A 22,695-nucleotide genomic window follows, 5' to 3' on the forward strand; every position below is an offset into this window, starting at 1 on the left:
ACATACGGACGGACGGACGGACGGACAGACAGACATGACGAATCTATAAGGGTTCCGTTTTTTGCCATTTGGCTACGGAACCCTAAAAATGGAATTCTTCAGTGATACAGTTAAGGAGAAACTCATGAATCAGAGAAAGAGTTTTCCTCACTAGCCACAGAAGAGGCTCAAAAGGGCTGATGCCTGATCCGAAGCGGCTGGCTACCTAGCGGGTGCACCGGGACTGCGGCTCGAAAAGCAGGAGTAGGAACGTCGTGGTTTTTAGTCAGTAAAAGTCTGACACTCCCTCTCGCCTCGCCCAAGGCGGGAGATTGAGAGTAGAAAGAGTTTTCCTCGCTGCGATAACGACTCAAACTATCGACTGATGAGGAAAATCGCACTAATAAATATGTAGTTTTCCATATAACATCATTTTTCAATTAAGGTAATGAATAAAGAACATTTATAGAAGCCATGTTGGAAGCTAAATCTGTATAATTTATTGTAATCAGATCATTCGTGTACATTCTACAGTCAAATAAAAGAACACCTGTGGAGCTGGTACCCTGGGTGACATTAAAAGCATGAGATATTACGCATGTATTATGGTAGGTACCTAATGCCTATGTATTTTGTTAAAACATACGAATTCATTTAGGTTTAAGAATCTTGTTAATATTCTTGACTAGCTGTGCTGTAGCCAGCGACTTCGTCCGCGTAGAATTATTACTTCTGACAGATGTTGGCCTTTTTTACCTAAAACATTTCTTTTTCTAAACTAAAAAAGCCTAAGTTACTCTCTAGTACATCATTTAACTGCCAATAAAAGTCCCGTCAAAATCGGTCCAGCAGAATAGCCGTCATTATATTGTAGGTAATAAGTATACCTATGCTAATTACCGCAAGAAACCTATAAATAGATAAAACGTCAACAATAGAGATTAACATAGAATTCGCCATTCTGCGTTCAAATAGACTAACGGCACAGACACTCTAAAATCATCCTTACAAAAAGACTTTAAAACTTGGACAATCCGTTCCTAACCTTGACCCAATTCAACCAGCAAGGAGTCCCCCACACTTTAAACCTGTCTGATGTCGCATGACGTCACGCTACACCTGAACGGAAGGATACGTCAATCATAAATAAACTAGCAATGTAGTCATAAATGTCACCGTAAGATGTCGCTAGTAATATCTAGAACGGTGCTGCAATACCTGGGCCTACGCAACTGTTGCGATGTAAACACCAACACCAACGGAGTTGCATTTTTTTAAATGTAATTTGTGTGTGTGCAAATCGGTTGTTAGTAGGACTAGGTTTTTTTGGGTTAGGTATTTAAATGGAAAGGATGATACATTTAGCAAGAAACACATTCATTATTTTAAAAGAAGTCAAAATTAAAGAGTCAAAGCGTTTATTGCAACTAAAAATTTATTACACCATTAGGTTAAATCATGGCAAAAAACAATTTAATATTAAAATTACAGTCGCGTTTAGGATGTCAGTAATAGAATTATACAACGTCAAGGTGATACAATATTATGTCAAGTAAGTTTAATAAAACCGTCATACAATTTGTTTGTATACGGCAGAAGGTATGACAGAAGAAGAAAGCCCTTTTACTTTCAAGGTAAAAGCTTACTTAACTTACAGCAAGAGAGTTACTAATTTTGTTATCAAAATCTAAGTGATAGATTTTGTTGATCCAAGGAAAACAAATAAAAGACATTACAAAACGCATAGCCAAAATACTTAACAAAAAAGTAATGTAATTAATAAAAATCTCGAAGGACCAACAGCAATGACTAACAAAAAAAAAAATGCCACCGAAACACGAAACCAAAACGATCAAACATTTATTAATCTAAGAGATATCAATAAATCAACATAAATGCCAATGTCGCCACCTGGCAGATTGGCCGACTGGCTTAATCTGCCAATACAGCAGTAGGTAGTAGAGCCAATTGACAAATGGTCCATTAAATGATAACATCAGTCTGTAAGATAGATCTCTGGTTGAAGTTGCATGGTGCATTCACTAGTGGTTACACTATCTAAATTATTAAGGACGCAATGTCCTTTATTGTCAAACTTGTTAGTGGTTTTATTCGTCATAATATTGCTAGAACTGTGATTTATCATTACATATCATGTTTCAATGATATATGACGCCATCGTTTTGGCAATCGATGATATTGAAAGAGTTTTGAGAAATGTTATTTTAAGTTGTAACTGCATCTACAATAACGATAATTAAATGGATAATGTTCTTTCTTTCTCCTTGATGAATTTCAATTTCCATGGCACAGGGACTTATGGAATGTATGATTATTATAATTGTAATTCCAACGAGTAGCTACATTAATGGCTACAATTCATCGCTTCAGAAACAAGACGTCTACCGGAGCTGCGGACTACCTAGCGGGTTATAGGGGCTCAGGCTCGAAAAGCAGAAGTAGGAACGGGTTGGTTTTTAGTTAGTAAGAGTCAGACACTCCCTCTCGCCTCACCCAAGACAGTAGATGATTACCTCCCCTCAAAAAAAAAAACGTCTACAGACTGCTGGATATTAGTTTCCTCTAACAACATACAAATCCACCGGTTGAAAGCGACCTGCAACCAGCAGCTACGACCTTTATTAATCTTGATACTATTAACAATCTTAATTGATCAAAGATTTAAACCACAAGATCAACAAGCTTACACTTGTCTCAAGTAATCTGACATTGAAAATGAAATTGTGATTTAGAAACGTTGATAATGATCGTTGACGTAATACAAATAAGACTCATAATTGGATCACTCAGAATTTACTGATTGATGATTCACTTGATAAGCTATCAAGGACCGTCCCTGTTGTACGTAAGGAGACAAAAACACTTGAATGCAGAACTAATAAAAGACTTAAATACTGCTAAGTGGCGGGTAGCGCTTTTGTAGTCAATAATATAGTACTAGACATCGATACTAGCAGTACTAACGATTGAATAAAATTAATGATAATTTGTAATGGTAACCCAAAAGACACACAGTAAATATTTTGCACTCTTTTTTTAGTGGGGGAATATCATCCAATGACTTCTCCCGCCTTGGGCGAGGCGAGAGGGAGTGTTAGACTCTTACTGACTAAAAACCACCCCGTTCCTACTTCTGCTCTTCGAACCGGAGTCCCGGTAAACCCGCTAGGTAGTCCGCAGCTCTGGATCAGAAATATTTTGAACTCAGTGCCAGTATCAGGTTAAGTAAAAGTACTAGACATAAATAAATCAATATAACTAAGGATGATTAAAGTTTACAAATCAATAATTGTAAATAAATAACGGAAAGGGACTTTTGACATGTGCCTAAAAGAAAGTAAAATTCAAAAGAAATGATAGCTTCCTCGTACAATACATTAAAAAAGAATCAAAACAGGAGCAATCATGTGACCTATTTGCGTTGTGCCATACTCGTATAAACACACTGTCATGCATGATCACACTAAATCGACTTTGCAACGGCTAAACACAATTCGCAACATAATCGACATACGTATTGACGTAACAAATTAGTTCCGGAGCACAATTTATAAATCCTTTTTTACTTATCAAAAGCCATTGTGAAATCTGAGTCCCAAATACGTCCTGTGTTATCCGATGTCACTGTCCTAAAATTGGATCAGTAAGTATTGAAACATTTTAAAGGGCAAAATAATTTTGACTGCACCGTTGGCCAGATGGATGGATATCATATTCTTTTCATCTCAAGCTATAAGTAAGAAGATGTTCAAGACGAGAAAGGATTGGATCTCAAAATGAATGTTCATTGCAAATTCAAACCTGACTACTATGAATTACAGTTGAAATTGCCTTTACATTCAACATTATCTACAAAGTCACCAACGAAACTTATCATCATCATGATCAGCCGAGAGACGTCCACTGCTGAACAAAGGCCAACCCTTTAGTCTTAGTCTTCGAGTTCCTAACGAAACTTATATCATCAATAAACAATAAGAAAAGAATAAAGACAAAAATTCCACCTTCAACCAAGAACGTTACTGTTATCAAATTGTTATCAAGACCCACAATGATTGTGAGACCGTACTCATGCTGTTTGCTAAGCACTCGACGAGTCACTAAACTTTATACAGACTAGAATTAGATTTACACTTAAATCTATGTTTATCCACAAGTGGTGACTTGACTAGCTAACGAACTGGCTCTATACGGTTGGGCAACAGCATGTTGGAGAAATAATCCTTAAGTAATATAGGCGTTTTGAGCTTAAAAATCTAGGTGACTATAATTTGGTAAGGTATTTAACAATAGAGAGATTATCTCCGATCATCGATATAGACCTTTTTTTGTATCGCGATGGAAATTCTCATGGACTTCCGGACTTGCCGGACTCTTACCGCCTAAAACCACCGCGGTGTTCCTCCATTGCCTGTGGCATGCTGTGGCCGTGATCCGAGTTGCCCTCGCGGATTCACCGCACCACCGATATAGACCTGGTTTAACCTTTTTTAACTCAATGTCTCCAATGATTTCGTTTTCGCAACTATCATACTATGATAGCAGACATATTCATCATCATCAGCCGGAAGACGTCCACTGTTGAACAAAGGCCTCCCTTTAGTCCTCCTCGCTACAGCAGACAACAAGCTCCCAAATGCAATAACGAAAGTCAAGTCTCAATAGTTATTAGGATAACCTGACTTAAGTAATACCCTGTGCCTTCTCTCTAGATACAAGTTTATAACAACCTAAAAGTTAGGTAACGATCAGACATATCTCATTACCTCTTCAGGGTAAAACAGACACTTTACTTGCTAAATCCAATGACATTATTTGCTATCAAACTACTGAATGGCAGTGTAAACGAGGTCACAAAAGTTGCGAACTTACTCAACACATGAAGTAATCTAAAGGAAGCCAAAGCAGTAAGGCTGACGGCTAATTGAGTTGTCACTATACTAACCACGTTTAGCATTAACTATCGAACCAAAGGTGGTATAAATATTTATTTAAATGCTACTGAACTTTGTGACAAGTCACGTACGGTTCGCAGAGTTGATGTGATTAGGCGCCAAGTTGTAATGGAGAGGATTATAGTGTGGGATGACGCCATTACAGTTTTGAAGGCAAAATGTGATATTAATTTGTAGTTTATCAAGATTTGCTTAATGGTTTGGAGTTAGTAAAAGAGTATGATGATAAACAGTCTTGTTTGTTATTTAATGTTATGTAATAGGGAATAACCCTTACGTATTTGGTGGCAAATCCAGACGGTAGTTACCTACTCATAAAGAAAATCGGAAATTCCAATAATGCATTGCCCGACCTAGTCAATGAATTCAGGATATTACGACCACAACAAATACCAATATTGACGTCAGCTTTAGACATTATTATTTAGGGAAAGCGTCTCACAATAACAGTCAGTTATTGTGACTAAAAGTATCATATTTTTATATTGAACGAGATTTTTCTTCTTAATGTTCGGTATAATTACCTGTATACCTCTATAGGCTATAGACTCTATAACTAGGTAAATACTATTATCTACGGTCGTCTCCTACATCATCATTAACCAGAATTCATTTACAGCTAAACTAAGTCCTTCATCATAGTCCTCCTATTCTTTATAATTTTTATCTATTCATCCATCCCAATTTGCATATTGACAGGAGCTTCTGAATCTTATCTCATATGATAATTAAGTTCATTATTCTTTATTACAGACCAATTAACAGGGTCAATACACAGTGACCTATGCGCATCTTTAAAAATATTTAATCCAATAAAATTGTTTACGCTCGCCTCTCTTAATTATGCCACATCTAAAATACTTTAATGACTTCATATATTAACATTTATGGATTGAAACCGGATTTTCTGAGCTTATTTCTCAAATTGGTTTTTGATTAATATCAACTAAGATTAACGCGTTTCAGCTAATTTATCACTCCCTTTTAAGTATGGTGTTAAGATTTTAGCATTGCCAAAAAAATTTACTGCGAAATTTTGCAAATATTGACATTTCGATTAAACCTCGAATTAAGCAATGTTTTTAGAGATATTTAAAACATTTCGATTAAGCCTCGAATTAAGCAATGTTTTTGGAGATATTTAAAATATCTTAAGTGTTTCCTTTTCCAATAAAACATGTTTTGAATATGTTTTTAAATCCCTTACAATATTTGCTTAACGATAAAGACCCTACATATCTTGCTTGATTATAAGTACGTGATCACGTAACAAAATAATGTGTCCACCAACCTGTGAGTGCCGTGAATGGCACTTCTAAATCCAATACAACACAAAACACAACACTATTTATTAACAAACGGTTTAACAGATTATTAAAACAATTAAATGGAACTGAAAACCGTTATCGTAATCACAACACAGACCGTTAGAAACAAAACGAAACACGTGCGCCTATATTCGCGGATGCACATAGACTGAAATAAAACGCTATGGTGATAAGGCGCGAAACATTTTTTTTTACTCCGAATATAGAGTAAACAAAATTTTGTTTCAATCACGTGTTTTATTTTTCTAATTGACTCGGATTCGCGCGTTCAGCTTAGTGTTGGGTCGCTCACTAAATGCGAGACGGAGTCGTTGGTTGCGTCAAGGCAGTGGGTGTTATGATAAGAACCGAATTCGCGGTATTTTTCTTGTATTTGCATTGTTATTGTTACACATTTGTGTTTGTTGTGGCCGCCATGATGTTAGATGTGACTTTTATGATGCTAATTAGAAACAGATGTGACGTGAATGATAATAGTGCAGTTTTAGAAAAGTTATACAGACAGTTTTAAACGGATGACTCATTTGGAGTGGACACCTAAACTACCAATGTCATTGATACGAGTGCATAAATTAAATCCACACCAATTATTACTTTTAAATATCATAAGTATAAGACCCATCATGTTTAAACTAGGCAGATACCTAACATTACCTACATCAAAAAAGAAAAAAGAGACAAAATATATCCGCGCGGTTACTAGAAACAATTTTTTAATTTACCACCATCAGTGCAAAGTGAATGTAAGAAAAACCCGCCCACATGTATTCACTATTCATCAATAGTATGGTTATTTGCGCAATGGCAAGGTATTGGGCCAGGATAACAATGTGTGCGTGTCGTAATTCGCCCACCAACACACCTTCGGTAGGCACGGCATTGTCAGCCCGTATGGCCATCAGGCTGCATCGGATCTGACTGAGAACCCAGTAAATTGATAGCCCTTTCACCTTTCCGATCTTTAATGTCGATGTATGAAGTAATCTTCATTATGCTTATAATTAATTCATTCCTGATTACTGATCCTTTTCTAATAACAGTCCGTTGTGGTTCTCTTGTATGTTGTGATTGGAATATGTCTATGAAAACAATGCTAGATGACATTTTTCAATATCATTCTTCCCTCTAGTCAATACCTAGTAGATGCTTATTGATCTACTATTGATTATTGTCACAGTATCCATTCCCTCGATAATGACTACTGCCACTGACAAACTATCAGAAATGACACATCCAACTTTCTTCACAGCTTTAATACCATAAAACCATAAAACGAAGTGAATAAAGTTCGAGGCGTAAATACATATAGAAGAGATAGAGAAGAGAAGAATAAATATAGGGAAAATATTCTAACATCTTCACCCAATTCTTGTGTCTATTCACCGTTTGAATTATATTCACCCCGTTTTACCGCACCACCAAAAGATTCTTCAATTTCTTTAGGAAACACTGTGTCGTGTTAAAACTATTCTAAAAATTCCACTACAATTATTAGGAGGGCAATGAAACAGCTATATCAACAGGATATACAGTTCATAGTAATGTGTTTGTGATAGTTTCCTATCGTCAATTGTTTGATTTACCAGTTGACACTGTCGGTGAACTGACGGCCATGTTTATTCCCTTTTAATTAAATACGCTGTGTTATGATTGTGACACATTCGTGAATGAGTAACTGGAGTGTGTTTCGTAACTTGTATTTAACGTATTTTTGTTATTCGAATGAGAAGATTTGTTAACGTAGTTACTTGGTTACAGTTACATAGAAATCTTTAATTCAAGTCTAAGTAGTTTTCTTATACATTTAGTCTTCTGCTTTTTTTAAAGGGGAAAGTCATCATCCAATGACTTCTCTCGCCTTGGGCGAGGCGAAAGGGAGTGTCAGACTCTTACTGATTAAAAACTACCTCGTTCCTACTCCTGCTTTTCGAGCCAGAGCCCTGGTAAACCCGCTAGGTAGTCTGCAGCTTTGGAATTTAGTCTTCTGCTTAACCTCATCCTGAGCTACTTGAGATCCTTTAGCCCCATTCAGACGTCATCTTATTATAAACTCCTTTCTCTTTCATATTGATTCTTTAAACAATCCATTCACATTTTGCCATTCTATGTTCTTAAACATCTACTGTTAGTAAACATTTTGTTTCCTATTTACTTATGGCTAGATGCTTGAACTTGAGACCATCGTCTCGTGCTCAGTCTCGTCATGTTTCGTAATATTTATTTTATGATATAAGCCGGTAAAGAGCTGGCGGATCACCTGATGGTAAGCAATCGCCGTCGCCCATGGACACTAGAAACACCAGAGGCGTTAAAAGTATGTTACCGGCCTTTTGGGTGATAGAGAATTCAAGGGTTGTAGCGAAATATCAAGTTTATTTCTTTCTCATCAAAAAAATGAAAGTTATATTTGCAGGTAAACAAAGAAACGAAGATATGTTGTAATGTAGATGGCATTGTCACTTAAAAAATTAGCATAGATAAAAAATAACGTGAATGAAATGAATGCGAAAAGTGACTCGAACCTTTAATTCGGAAACTCGGTCAATGTCAGCGATAAATTCATTGCGTTCGGTCTAGCATTTGTGCTTGAATAGACAGGCTTAGACATAATCTATTGATTTATTATATTGAAGAGGAAATGTTAAATGAATTCTAATATATATTTTTGAGCGCTTATTTTCCTAGTTTTACACACAACCTCGCTTTATAAAAAATACATTTTAATTGGTATTCCATTAAAAACTTCATCTTACACGAAGAAGATTTGAACATTAATCACCTCGCTTGCTCAATGCGGGTTGGCGATTTCAGACTTATAATAAAATTATAAATAATAAGCCCAGGTTTCCTCTCGATGTTTTTCCTTCACCATTCGTCGGTGGTGTCTAAATAATTTAATCTTAAAAAGTATACATAACTCGGAATACGTTACAAAACCTTTTCCGTGTGAGAAGAGGCTTTGGTCAACAGTGGCTATTAATAGGCTGTTGATAAATTCCATTAAAACGATTCTAAGTATTCAGTAACTTAACACACATACAAAAATTATGAAAAATGTGTGATAGGGTACATAAAGGCGATGTAAAAAGAACATATAATTTAATTTTCCATTTGAAAGAGTAGCAGGTACACACTGAACACAAACACCTTATTATCTGAACGCTATTTAAACCCTAATTGTCAATGAACACACTAGTCACTAGTTTGTAATTACTACATAAGTATAGGTAAATACTGTATAACAGACACAGTATTTTACCACATAACTGGAGCACGACATGATCCAAGTATTGCTAGCTTGCCAACAACTGTAAAGACCCGCTAAATCTAAGTAGTCTAGCAGACGGACTGTCGTGCAAATGGACAGTTTATAGCAGTGGTTCCCAAGCGGTGGTTCGCGAAATAATAAAGAAACAAAACAACACCTCAGTACCCTTAGTACGAGTTTGTTTTACGTTGAACGAAAACGAAACGAGACCGCGATCGGCGCTCTGATTGGCCGGCGCGAAAGAACCAACCAATCACAGTGCCTAACGCGATCTCGTTTCGTTACTCGTACTAAGGCTACTGTATAATAAAAAGGTACTACTGAGTTCAATAATCCATTAAGTCATTATTTTTATAAGAACAAACACCACGACTCTGGAGAACAACTTAGTGTGGGATTACGTGTAAAAAGTAAAAGTAGGTACCTACCTAATAATGGTCCCTACCCTAACAAGAATGATATAAAAGTGGTCCTTGATATAAAAGTCCTTGAACAAGAAAAGGTTGGGAGCCCCTGGTTTATAGAAACGGTCGTGGACGATCAAAAACTAGCGATTTGCATTTTGCACACACGCCATCATGATGTGAATGAACATTGAACAGTTAAATGGTATAAATTGAAGCGTGTATGCAGTAAATCGTGTTAATCTTGTTTATTGGTCGAATAATCGCAATTTCGACTTTGTAGTGAGAAGTCTCAAAAATTGTCGGCGTGGGCAAATTTTGTTCTCTATGATATAAGCCGGTAAACGAGCAGACGAATCACCTGATGGCAAGCAATCGCCGCCGTCCATGGACACCCGAAACACCAAAAGCGTTACAAGTACGTTGCCGGTCTTTTGGGAGTTAGGAATTTAAGGGTTGTTGGGGATTCGAGGATTGGGAAGATTGGGAAAGAGAAGGGGAGGATTCTCTTTAATTGGAATGAAGATGCAGTAAGCTAGAAAACGACAGAAAATAAATGCATTTAATGCATTGTGCACCTCTACTTCCAAAGAATAAAAGGCATTAAAAAAAACAACCAGTGTCATACTACACTAAGTAACACATACACCTGATTCACCTTGATATTATTGTAATTAAAACTTTAATTCACAAAGAATGGAGTTGATTTTGGAGTGGATAATAAAACAAACATCGTAATGATATAAAGAATCAATTAATCATAATATTAGCAGAATAATAACGTAATGTAATGTATACTACGTGGGAAGATTACCGCGAGGCTGACCATGCGATCACTCATTGGAAAGTCTTACTTAAGTAAATTTTATTACAGCACATGTTTGCTCGCATAATGAAAAACAAATGAATAAATGTATTGATAATTCCGCTCGTGTTCGTCGCATTTGTATTAGTTTCTTCACATTTAGTAATGTAATTAGATCCATTTCTTTTTACTTGTATTTCTTTAAAGCTTTGATTAAAAATTACTGTACTGACAGAGCTCATCTAGTCTAGATATATATACAAATCAATTGCTGTTAGTCTGTCCCGTTAAAACTCGAGAACGGCTCGACCGATTTGGCAAATTTTGGTTTTGAATTATTTGTGGAAGTCCAGAGAAAGTTTAAAAGGTGAGAAAAACAAACGTTTGAGGCGGTACGAAGTTTGGCGGGTCAGCTAGTCTTCAATTATTATCTTAATTTACGTTTAAGTATTAAGTTCTGAAAACCTACGAGAATGAAGATTACGTATAAAGAAGGCTGCTGATGGTCTGTATTCTATATAAGATAGGATAAGGGCAAGAAGAAGAAAAATAAAACAAACTAATACTTGCCGAATACATCGTAGACAATTTGGCAACAGACACCAATTCTCATGGAGACCCTACAGCTCGGTGACAGCTAAATAACACTATCGATTTAAAACAAGTTCAAGGGCAACCGGCTGTTAATAAAATATTAGTGAAGGAATAATTAGTGGGTAGGTAGGCAAAAACTTGACAAATGAACCGACCGATCAAAGTGATCGATTGGAAGGATACACATTAAGCTGTTTTTGTGGACATGTCTGTGGCATAGCGCACGAACGGAATAAGTCATTATAAAGATAATACAGTAGCAATATGTTAATAAATTATGTCAAATTAAATGTTTATGGGAAAACAGGTAAACGGTTCACCCGATGTAAGAGTGCTTTTCCACCAGAGATGTACTATGCTACGTTGCTGTGGATGCGTTTGGCTTCCACCAATCATATTCATTGGTACACATAGCTTAGCACTGGTGGTAACGGGCTCAACTAAGATATATTTTAACACTGTCCATGAAGCTCGCAACTTGTGTTAAACTTAAATGTAAATTAAAATGGCTGTGTCACTGTTTTTATTCAAAATTCTCACAGACATCAAAAAACAGGAAATCGTTACGAAATAAGAGCATGAATTTAAAACTAAGGACATCAAAATAGACCGCATTATCGTTAACCATCTAAAATTCGCCATATACGCATATGGTATGCACTAAATAAAGGAAAAAGCTATTATAAAAATGTTTATAAAATATACACGAGACCATTCATTCATTGATCTGTAGAATGCAAAAACGTTCTACCCACGTTGTTTCCAAATTCTGGTGCTAATTACTGGTGACGTATGCTCCTTTGGTTATCGTCAGATCATCATCCTTTATTAAATCATCTTTCGGATGCAAAAAACTGGCCATGTCAACTTTATTAGCTATTCATATTTGTCAACTTGGTTTTTTATTTCCATTGAGTTTTCTATCAATGAACGTTTGTAGGTAGTAGGTAGGTAGGTATTAGACAGGCTACCTTTATTTAGACTAATAAATAAAATTAGGAGTGGCTGGATTAATTTTGTATCGATTGATCGATGTACTAAGAAGTAACTTAGACTACTTTTATTTTAGAAAAAAAATATAATCCAAAATCTTTCAGAAGTCATTTAATTTTATCCTACGCGGACGAAGTTGCGAGCAAGAACTAGTAATAATTACAATTTGTACCCAGTTAACAGTGCACGGTAAATACTTATCCATGATAACTACATAATATTATAATCAATTTTCGTTAATATGATACAGTACTAGTTATAATAATCAAAGTGGAATACTTTGATTATTATAACTATAGCAAGGTGCCATTCTGGGTCCACCCCTATTTATAATTCCCAAACTTGGATATAATACGCGATATTACAGGCATTCCAAAATTAGATTTACATGATAGCAGTTATTTAAGTTTGCAATGTGGAACCTTAGGGAGTTAAACGAGGAGACGTGTTGTTCTCATACCTTTAATTAAGTGATCCTTATACAACTAACTTACGCTACTTGTAAGCGAGCTACTTACACACGCTAAAAGTTATTTCGTAAGTCTTGTCTAAGAAATTAAAGACAAACTCTCTAGTTATGACAATCGATATTTCCAAATAGGACACAGTTGCTTTAATTTAGCGGAAGCATTATCTTATGGCGATAAGAATCGTCAAACAGAAAGAAATAAGAATAAGAATAAATTTATTAATAAACTTCACAATCATGATCTCATTTTGGTGTTATCATCAAATGTATCATTAGCCCCGAAACTGGGATAATCCTGTATCTTAGTGAAATATCTCTGCCTGTCTTTAACCAGCTATTGCACTTCAGATGTATGTATTTCGTGTATTTACGAGTACAATTGACAGTAGCACAGTAAACAAACGATAAATGGCAAAGGGTTCAGTGGGGAATGTCGGAAAGGTGTGAGGCTGTGCGTCGGCGGAACATTCGGGTCAGCGACGCACGTGGGCTTCGTACCAGTCAGCTGGTGTATTCTGGTGTGCTGGATTAAATACTATTCTGTGCATTTTGTACTTTTTAAGGTCTGTCTAGAATAGAACGTCTTTAGGAGATTCTATCTCCTAAAGAATGATGAAGAAGATGATGAATTCGTTCCCTTCTTTGTTTATTTTCCTTTACTTAATCAAACAGGGACGACAGGGGTGTAATTAAATCTAACCGTGGGTATTTAATTTAAGAAATGATTTCTTTATTATGCCTTGAGGTAGAAAATTTTTTTTTTTTATTTTTAAAAAAACGTTGCCCCACATTAGGATTTTCTCCTGTGTCGTGGGTGCGTTTACAAACATACAAGTTCACATGCACATGACACCCAGACCCGAAACAACAATTTGTGGATCACACAAAGAGTTGCTCCGTGCGGGAATCGAACCCGCTACCCGTTGCGCGGCAGCCAGTTGCCCAGCCACCGCACCAACCGTGCAGTCGTACCAAATCCCCATGGAGATAGTTAATAATACAATATATTGGGAGAACTGAGCCTAGTTTTTGAAAATTATAAAAGGAAAAATCGGAAACATATTAAATCCACCTTTTGAATTCCACTCCCTTCATACCCTCTCTTTCTCTTTATACTTGGGTATGATAGATATTGGTATCTATTACTAAAAAAAGCTAATCCAAGCTAACATAAAACTGCGGATTGCCTAGCGGGTTAACGGGGCTCCGGCTCGAACAGCAGGAGTAGGAACGAGGTGGTTTTTAGTCAGTAAGAGTCTGACACTCCCTCTCGCCGCGCCGGAGACCGGAGAAATCATTGTATAATTACCCCATCCTTAAAATAAAAGCTAACATAAAAATCAACCATCAAAACATACAAACACGAACATAAACCAGTTCAATTGAATATCGATACAAAATCTACATCGATACCAAGCCATCAGAATACCGCACCTACTTTAGCATACGGCACAACTGTGAATTGTGATTGCAGACAATCCACATGACTCAACTGCACGTCCTTGAGCTCCGGATATATTTATGCCATTCAATCTTATATTACTTCAATATTCAAGGTCGGTAAAAGAAAACAAACCGTTTCCCAGGAGACCCGTTAAGTTTTGGGGGAACTTCGTTGCTATTACATGGGACTTATAAACATAAATGATGATGAAAAGTTGGTGTACATTGTATAGCGATATAACATGCCGTAATATGCACCTCTGCCTACCCCTTCGGGGATAAAAGGCGTGACGATGATTGTTGCTAAATTGTTTTAGGTCATCTGGAATAATATGAGAAGGGGTCGCTAAAACAAGCAGACCAAAATCGATTATTTACGCTGTTGTTGCTATTGGTGAAGTCTACGTTCAAACCGATATGGATTGATAGTGACAGTAATTTTTTAATTCACCAGAGCGTCAACTTAGAGTACATCTCCATTATATAAAAATCAATTAACTACTGTTCGTTAGTCTCGCTAAAACTAGAGATCGGTTGGACCGATTTGGCTAATTTTGGTCTTAAATTATTTGTGGAAGTCCAGGGAAGGTTTAAAAGGTGAGAACAACATGTTTGAGGCGGTACGAAGTTTGCTGATTCAGCTAGTTATAAATAAAATCAATTAAAATCAACTTACCCATGATTATGAATTCCTTTGGCTTAGTTTGAAGAAAAATTAACAGTCAACTAATCACTTTTATCACTTTGTATTAAAACTTAAGGTAAATTTTGGTTTGTTATTAATGGTCACTTGCACTCACTATAATATTAATTCTATTTAACATAGAAATCCACTGTAAAACCTGTGAAAGGAAAACCACATTATTTATTTACACTTTTAGGAACAACTGACTACATCATTGGCAGTATCATCGACAACATTGACGTGAAAGAAACGGATTAGAAAAAAAAAAGACGTGTCAAATTTTGGCGCGCTTTTTCTATTATATATTTTTTTTTAAATCGAACCGTTAGCGCGTGCGAAGGCAGATCTTCTAACTGTCTATAAAAGCAAGAAAGGTAATAATAAATTGTAAAAGTTCTTTTAACATGAGAACACTTTCATTTAATTACGCGTAATTGCAATTATATGCTGTGTACATACATATAGGTTGTAACTTGTAAGTGAAGTTGTGTTCACTATGGTGTATCTATCTTTGAATCGCTGGCTACACTAAACACCGTGGCAGGTAAACTGCTATGTTTTCTATTTATAGTGTGCCCACACTGTATGGTAAATAGAGGATACTTCATAACTGCTAAAGGAAATGTTTTATTCAACGTTTATTTATAGTCGAAATGGAAACAAAGCTTTGTTTATTCATCGGTATCTCTCGTAAACACTCATTTACCTCATGTCATCTTAATTTAGCTAGAAGGGTTGTTGAAATATATGATTTTCTTCTTTTAAGTAGAAGGTGCAAGTGTTAATTCCCACTCCCTTAAATATTATTTTTTAAACATTAGAAATAATGCTCCTATTACAAGAGACTTATAACACAAATGGTGAAAAGTGGGTGTACATTGTATAGCGGCATTACGTACCGCGCCGTGCCTAGCCCTTTGGGAATAAAAGGCGGTGACGTGGCAATATTGGAAATGACAAAAAAAAACGTTGTGGTTATACAACTAACATGATTGTTAAAGAAGTAATCATCTTGCAAACAAACACAAATACTCTCACATATAGGTAGATATTTCATTGCAAAACAACAAAAATGCCTTTCAAAATAAAAGAACCAGTTGAAAATCCAGATGTGTAACAAAATCCTGGCTACATCGGCGTCGTTGACCACAACAGCAACCAACATAGTCACCCCACAGCCACGGCCATACATCTAGCACTCGTAAGCTTTCCCCCGAGCTATCTAAAAGTCCACTTTCCAGTAAAATGATGGTCGCTGTACTTTAATGAGCGTCACCGAAAGAAATCAAGTAAATTCGTCAGTGTATCGGTACAAAAACAAAACAACTGTAATAGGTACCGACTTTCGCAAGTTTTGCGTTTAGTCAAGTCGTTCGTTAAATCTGGAGCTGTGATTTTACTGTGAAATCTTTACTGAGAAAGTTTCAATGTAGTTTATTGCCAAAATATTATAAAAATATTCGAGAAGCTATATATGGTTGCATATTCGTGTGCCACTGAAAAATTGGTAAACATGCGCCAAAAAGATCAAGAATGAGAGATGGAAAAATAGTATATAATTTAAAAAACTAAAAAACCCGACTGCTTTTCTTTATAATATTAAAATGAAAAAACCCTAAAACAAGAAAGTCATCGTAAAATTTAAGCAGTCGGGACCCATTCTAAATATAAAGACTTTGTGAGGGCACATACGGCTGGCTTTCTAGAATGGGTCCCGACTGCTTAAATTTTACGATGACTTTCTTGTTTTAGGGTTTTTTCATTTTAATATTATAAAGAAAAGCAGTCGGGTTTTTTAGTTTTTTAAATTACTTTTTTTTATTTATTTATTTTTAGTTTTATTATTTTTTCATTTTGATACATCTAGTGTCACTCTCACAGTAAATACGAATCAAACGACCCTTATCAAGCGGAAATCCATCGAGTCGTTCAAGCTAGAGAGTGAGAAATATTCGAATTTGGCGCCAAAAATCCGCCATTTTTTTTTTTTTGATATATCCAGTATCACTCTCCCAGTAAATACGAATCTAACGACACCTCTCAAGTCAAAATCCATCGAGTCGTTTAGGCTGCAGAGCGTGCCAAACAATTATACATACATACATACATACATACATGCATACATACATACATACATACATACATACACTCGAAAAACATAACCCTCCTTCTGGCGCAGTCGGGTAAATAATAAGAAAGGAGATACCCTTTACATTCTGGATAACGAATTAAACTTGAAGATTAAATAATCTTAACCCAACACTGCAACTCTGCAAGAAACAACCTTAAAAATATCGGACAATTGATTCATGAATACTTTTTTTGATGGCGTAAAATCGATGACTTCTCCATCTTAGTTGAGGTGACTAGAGAGTGTCATTCTCTTACTGACAAAAAATCACCCCATTCCCACTCCTGAGAGCCGGAGCCAGTTAGAGTTAAGTCGTCCGCAGCTCCAAAATTACATGGATGCTTGCTTTTAATTATTTGTTGCTTTGCTGAAGTAATCAGCAACTACAAGACTATTCCATAACCATCATCGATCATCATCAACCGGAAGACTTCCACTGTTGGACAAAGCCTCCATTTTAAAAGATGGGGGATTGCCATAATCCCCACGCTTGGCAGGCGGCTTGGGGATCGCAGTAAGATCACATTCCTCGGTGGCTGGTCGCAGTTTTAGGACGTACTCGGGTCCGAATAAACAAACAAAGCTAATTTACAAAAGTGTTGCATCACTCCACGAAAGATTCCGACATGGTATTTACTTTACGATTAATTACAATTCAATATTTGCCAATGACGTCGACAGTTCCGCGCCATTGGGCTGTGAAAAACGGAAGTCGGTTACAAAATTGCCCATTCAGCGTTACTCAATCAATTCTATTTAAAATCATTGTCCCTATAGGTACCCATAGGTAGGTGTATACCTAGTGCCGATATTACTGTTGAATTGTTACGTACTATCCTTATTGAATGGGATTTTGTCGGACTAATACCCTAACTCGATTATTTAACCGATTTCACCCTAAAAACAGTGGATTAGGATCGATTTTTGGCATTAGTTATTGGGACTATGTAACTATGACAGAGATCGATTCAGAGATTTTGGATTAAGACCGGTTATTAATTTTAGCTTTACTTCAATATGTACATTATACACTTTTTTCGCCAATCCACGAAAGGCACTCCTCTATCGGTTTCCAGTTTGTCTACGAATCTAGCTATTATACATAGCCCAAAAATCCCACACAATTAAAGAATCGGTATCTTGAATGGAAAAACATCTTAAAAATAAGCACTCGTAATGTCTGGTGGTTATAAGTGTTATAAATGATAAATGATATTTATTTCTGCAAAAAAAAGATTATAAAATAACACTTTTACACGTCAATATTTCAAATAGCTAGATGAGGCCGGCATTTCCTATCTCTGCTACTCTCTACGACTACTCTGAGAAGAAATGCCGAAACAAACTCAGAGGTCATAGTCTCTTTTAAAGTCCAGACAAAATCAATTAGAGATGTCGGAGAACCGTGCAAGTTTATTCTGCAGTGGTCTTTTGAGGAAAGAACCACAGCAGTTTGAGCGGACCTGTTCAGATGGCAGCACGCATGTGTCAGATTACAATTAGCTCAGCTGACGGCTGTTGCTGAATGATCCGACAAACAATACCAATCAAAAGAACTAACCAACATCTGTATCAGACGTCCCATAAGATTTTTGCCACCAATGTGTAACGTTATTTCTAAAGCATGCTATACACTAGGTAGATAAAAGAAGAATGTTAAAATTCATTCACTGACATTTTGGTAAGACAAAATTTGTCCTCACTATAAAATTAGGATGCAAATCAACAAACGCTATGTAATTAGCCCAAGGACTAGCGACAAAACAACACAAAGGAGATTAATTTATTTCGTGCTACTGGTAAGAATGCATAGATAATAATAAATTAATAATTAGAACCGAAACTAGTTGACTAGTAGAATAGGTAGTCATATTGTTTATCCGAATTCGTTAAAATAAGACTATGATGCGTTATTTCACAATTATAGGTAGATTGGAAATATCAATCCGGAGCTGCGGGCAACGTAACGGGTTACCCAGGTTCCGGCAAAGCAGAAGTTAGAACAGGGTGATTTTTACGCTGCAAGAGTCTGACACTCCCTCTCGCCTCACCTAAGACGGGAAAAGACATTGGATGATCGTCCCCCCACAAAAAAAAATGTTTCCTAAGGTCTGCAACGCACTGGTGTTGTTGTTTAAAAATAGACTAGACATAATCTCTGTACTGAATCAATCTAAAATAACACCAAATGACTGCTTACTGCACTTTTTGCGTAATCAACGTATTTTTCATATTTTCCCCGAAATGTTTCACCAGTTTCTCGACGAATAGAAAGCGTAAAATTATTATTATGTTTATTTGTTGTCGCAGACGCACTGAGACAATTTGGTTGAAAGTGTAGCAGTTCAGTGCACAGCGATTGCTTAAATGTTTACGCAATACGTGTTATTGTAAACAAGGAAAATTGTATTTTAAGAATACATTTGATAATTGAGTATTGGGGACAAACAATAAAGGCACTGAACTAAATACCAAATAAGGTTAGGTACCTACACTATGTCTTGTTTTTAACGTTTTTTCCAGCTGCGGACTGCCTAACGGGTTTACCGGGGCTCCGGCCCGAAAAGCAGGAATAAGAACGGGGTTGTTTTTAGGCAGTAAGAGTCTGACACTCAATCTCGCCTCACCCAAGGCGAGAGAAGTCTTTGGAGAAAATCTTATGTGGGATCACTCACATGGAAAAAAAGTAATAGTAATAGGGGTCTCTGGCTTAACAAACATGTAAAAAAAATGCTCCCTCAATAAGAAAAGTTTGGGAATCTCGTCCATATTTTAATTATTAATTGGGGTTGGAGTGCCTAGTGCATACGATGATACGATGGATGTAACGACAAATATGATTTGTCTTACATCATACTGCATCGAGACCGAGGCGAGCTAATAGATTCACATTAATCGTAATCAAGCAGCCTTATCAAATAAAAACAAACCTATCGATGAACCAGTTTGCTAAACATATCGTTTAATTAATTAAGATCACCTAATTAATCTTATCGCCGACGCTTAGGCTTATTAATTCAATCAAAACGCTATGTAAGAGAATCTAAATTGTGATTTCAACTAGTTACTGGTTTTCATTTTTTTTTTTTTGAGCGGAGAGGATCGACTTCTCCCGCCTTGGACTAGGGAGTGTCAGACGCTTACTGACTAAAAACCACCCCGTTCTTACTCCTGCTTTTCGAGCCGGAGTCCCGGTAAACCCGCTAGGTAGTCCGCAGCTCCGGAAAGCATTATATAGACATTCATCGTGTTAAAGATGAAAGAAATGTAGAACAGCCCACGATAGTTCATACTGGACGATGGGCGTTTTTTTACACGAGAAGAGGCTGTTTCACAGGCACCTAAAAGTTTTATTTTAATACGGATAACTTATATAGATTACCTACATATATCTATATTCTGATCCGGAGCTGCGGACTAACTTGCGGTTTACCAGGATTCCGGCTCGAAAAGCAGGAGTAGGTATTGGTTGGTTTTTAATCAGTAAGAGTATGACGTCGCTCAAGGAGGAAGAAGTAACTGGATGATGATTTTGCCCGCTTTAGAAAAAGATATCTATATTACCTACCTATTAATTCAAATAAATACTGTAGGTATACTTATCGACATTTTGTAAACGAGTGCTTGTACATAGTCGTTAGTAGACAATGCTGACCACGTGTTGGGTTACATTTGCGTCATTCAAGGTATGTAGACCGTGAACTAACATGGCTGCATTGTCCGTCAGATCTCAACAGATGATACTTTTGTAAGCTGCATAAATCTACATCGTGCTTGCCACGGCCACTCTGTGGATGGGAGACTGCCACAATACCGTAACAAAGATATTCACTCGATGTTTTGTAAACAAACGGGGCTGGACTGTAGGTATTGTTGTTTTGGAACGACCAGCTGTCAAAAGAAACTATGTAAGCAATGACGCCACCTGCAGCATCAATAGGCAATTTTAGGAGCCTAATATTAGGCATACCTAATGCCTTATAGGTACATTTTTCGGCAATCAATACGTATCTCCATGAATTTCTTGGCTTATTTCCAAAAGAAGTTTTTGCTTCATTTTATGGAGCACTTCGTATAATTAAATTATTATTCAAGAGATCAATATCTAACGAATATCGTTATTCCAACCACTGCGGCAAAAACCATTCAATAACTGCCGCAAACAGCAAATAACATATTGCCGAAATCTCCGGTAGGTAGGGAAAAAAACTAGCAAAGCCTGTTAGGTAACATAAGGAATGTGAGTTTGCTATTTTTTAATACTATTAACAATGTTTATTTATTCGGATCCGGTTGTGAACGTGAGCAAAATTTTGAAAACCGGCGACATGTGTATTGTCAGCCTTGAGTGACCCTGATTCCGTCAAGTTGTTTATAATGTCATCTGCGATCGATAACTATTAACCCTAGCGCTAATAATAGCTTCGATGCGACGAACACACAAAGTAATAAATTACGAGAAAGCTCAGATAAAGAGGTAAACAACTGCATTTCGATTACGTTATTTAAATACACCATTGCAGTAAGAACAGAACCAAACAAAACACGATCGATAAACTAAACGCACTGCACTGCTGATAGGCCGAATTCCCGCGTTTTTTCACGTCAATATTGCGATAAATACGCCGGAAACGCACTTACAAAATTCAAAAATGTTAACGCCACTTCACAGTAATATAACTACTATTTATTTCCACTTTATAAAACGAAAGTCACATTTTAACGGAGTTGCGGTAAATAAACAGATGCGACACTTATTACGTTCGTCGCGTAACTGACGACGACCGGCGAGTAGGGAGCACGGCAGGACGCTAGAACGCGCGCCCAAACTATAACCTAGCCGAGTTGAAATAGTAGGGAGAGCGGGAGCGCGCCGTTTGACAGTGGTGTGAATAAAAATAGGGCGGGTTTGTAGCCATTCATGTTAGGGGACGATGCATCTGGACCGATAGCTTCCGCATTCGTCGGCCGCTGCGTAAAAACTACCTGGGGTATGAAACAGTTATTTTGAACGTGTTACTGCGTTATTGTAGAATATTATGATTTGTGTTCGCAAGTTTACTATTTAATTTTTAACCTATTTTGCCATCGTTACTTATTATTATTGGATTACTCAGATTGTAATAAGGTAGGTACTTACGAGTATCTAGCTAAGTAGGGACTTTTTGAGGGGTGTAGTTTTAGGCAAAAAAAGTTTTTAACTATGAACAAATAAGTCTTGTACTAATTTTTTATCGTAATTACGATGTAGCAATAGATATCCTACATACCACACGATACTGTTTCAGAACCACAAGAATTCGTTCGCTCTATTTTTCTGAAAATTACGATTAGAGTACAGATTAATTTTATAATACCTACCTGAATACTAAATTTTAGATACATACCTACATGCTTGGATAGGTGTTGCACCATAGTCTCTGAAGCAGGTCTAATTAAGAGGACTTGGTGCCTCATATCGGTGCTGAAGGTGACCACCGGGGTGGTTTTAGTGAGGTAAAAATCCCACACTCCCTATATAGTCTTTCTTCCCTAAAAGCTAGGTGTCTTTTAAAGGTTTCCCGCCGTCATCCGAAGTAGTCCATGTCCATGCTTTTGTTTATTTAATTTGAAAGAAAAT

At 36.6% G+C, this 22,695-nt stretch overlaps 1 protein-coding gene across 2 annotated transcripts in view; it reads right to left on the minus strand.

Annotated features, from left to right (window-relative positions):
• LOC118275215 (cytospin-A) overlaps positions 1 to 21,884 on the minus strand; it is a 66,490-nt gene extending 44,606 nt beyond the window's left edge. The window contains exons 1-2 of one of the 2 annotated variants that reach the window (XM_050696942.1): positions 21,717 to 21,884; positions 14,936 to 15,101 (exon numbers count right to left, since the gene is read on the minus strand). The gene's annotated coding sequence lies outside the window, so the exon portion shown is untranslated. Of the gene's footprint in view, positions 1 to 6,246; positions 6,576 to 14,935; positions 15,102 to 21,716 lie in introns of those variants that run through there. The other variant, XM_050696943.1, reaches the window with a different exon arrangement.
• Positions 21,885 to 22,695: the final 811 nt, after the last annotated feature.

Source organism: Spodoptera frugiperda, chromosome 11 (genome assembly GCF_023101765.2).
Source record: "Spodoptera frugiperda isolate SF20-4 chromosome 11, AGI-APGP_CSIRO_Sfru_2.0, whole genome shotgun sequence".
Taxonomy (NCBI): domain Eukaryota; kingdom Metazoa; phylum Arthropoda; class Insecta; order Lepidoptera; family Noctuidae; genus Spodoptera; species Spodoptera frugiperda.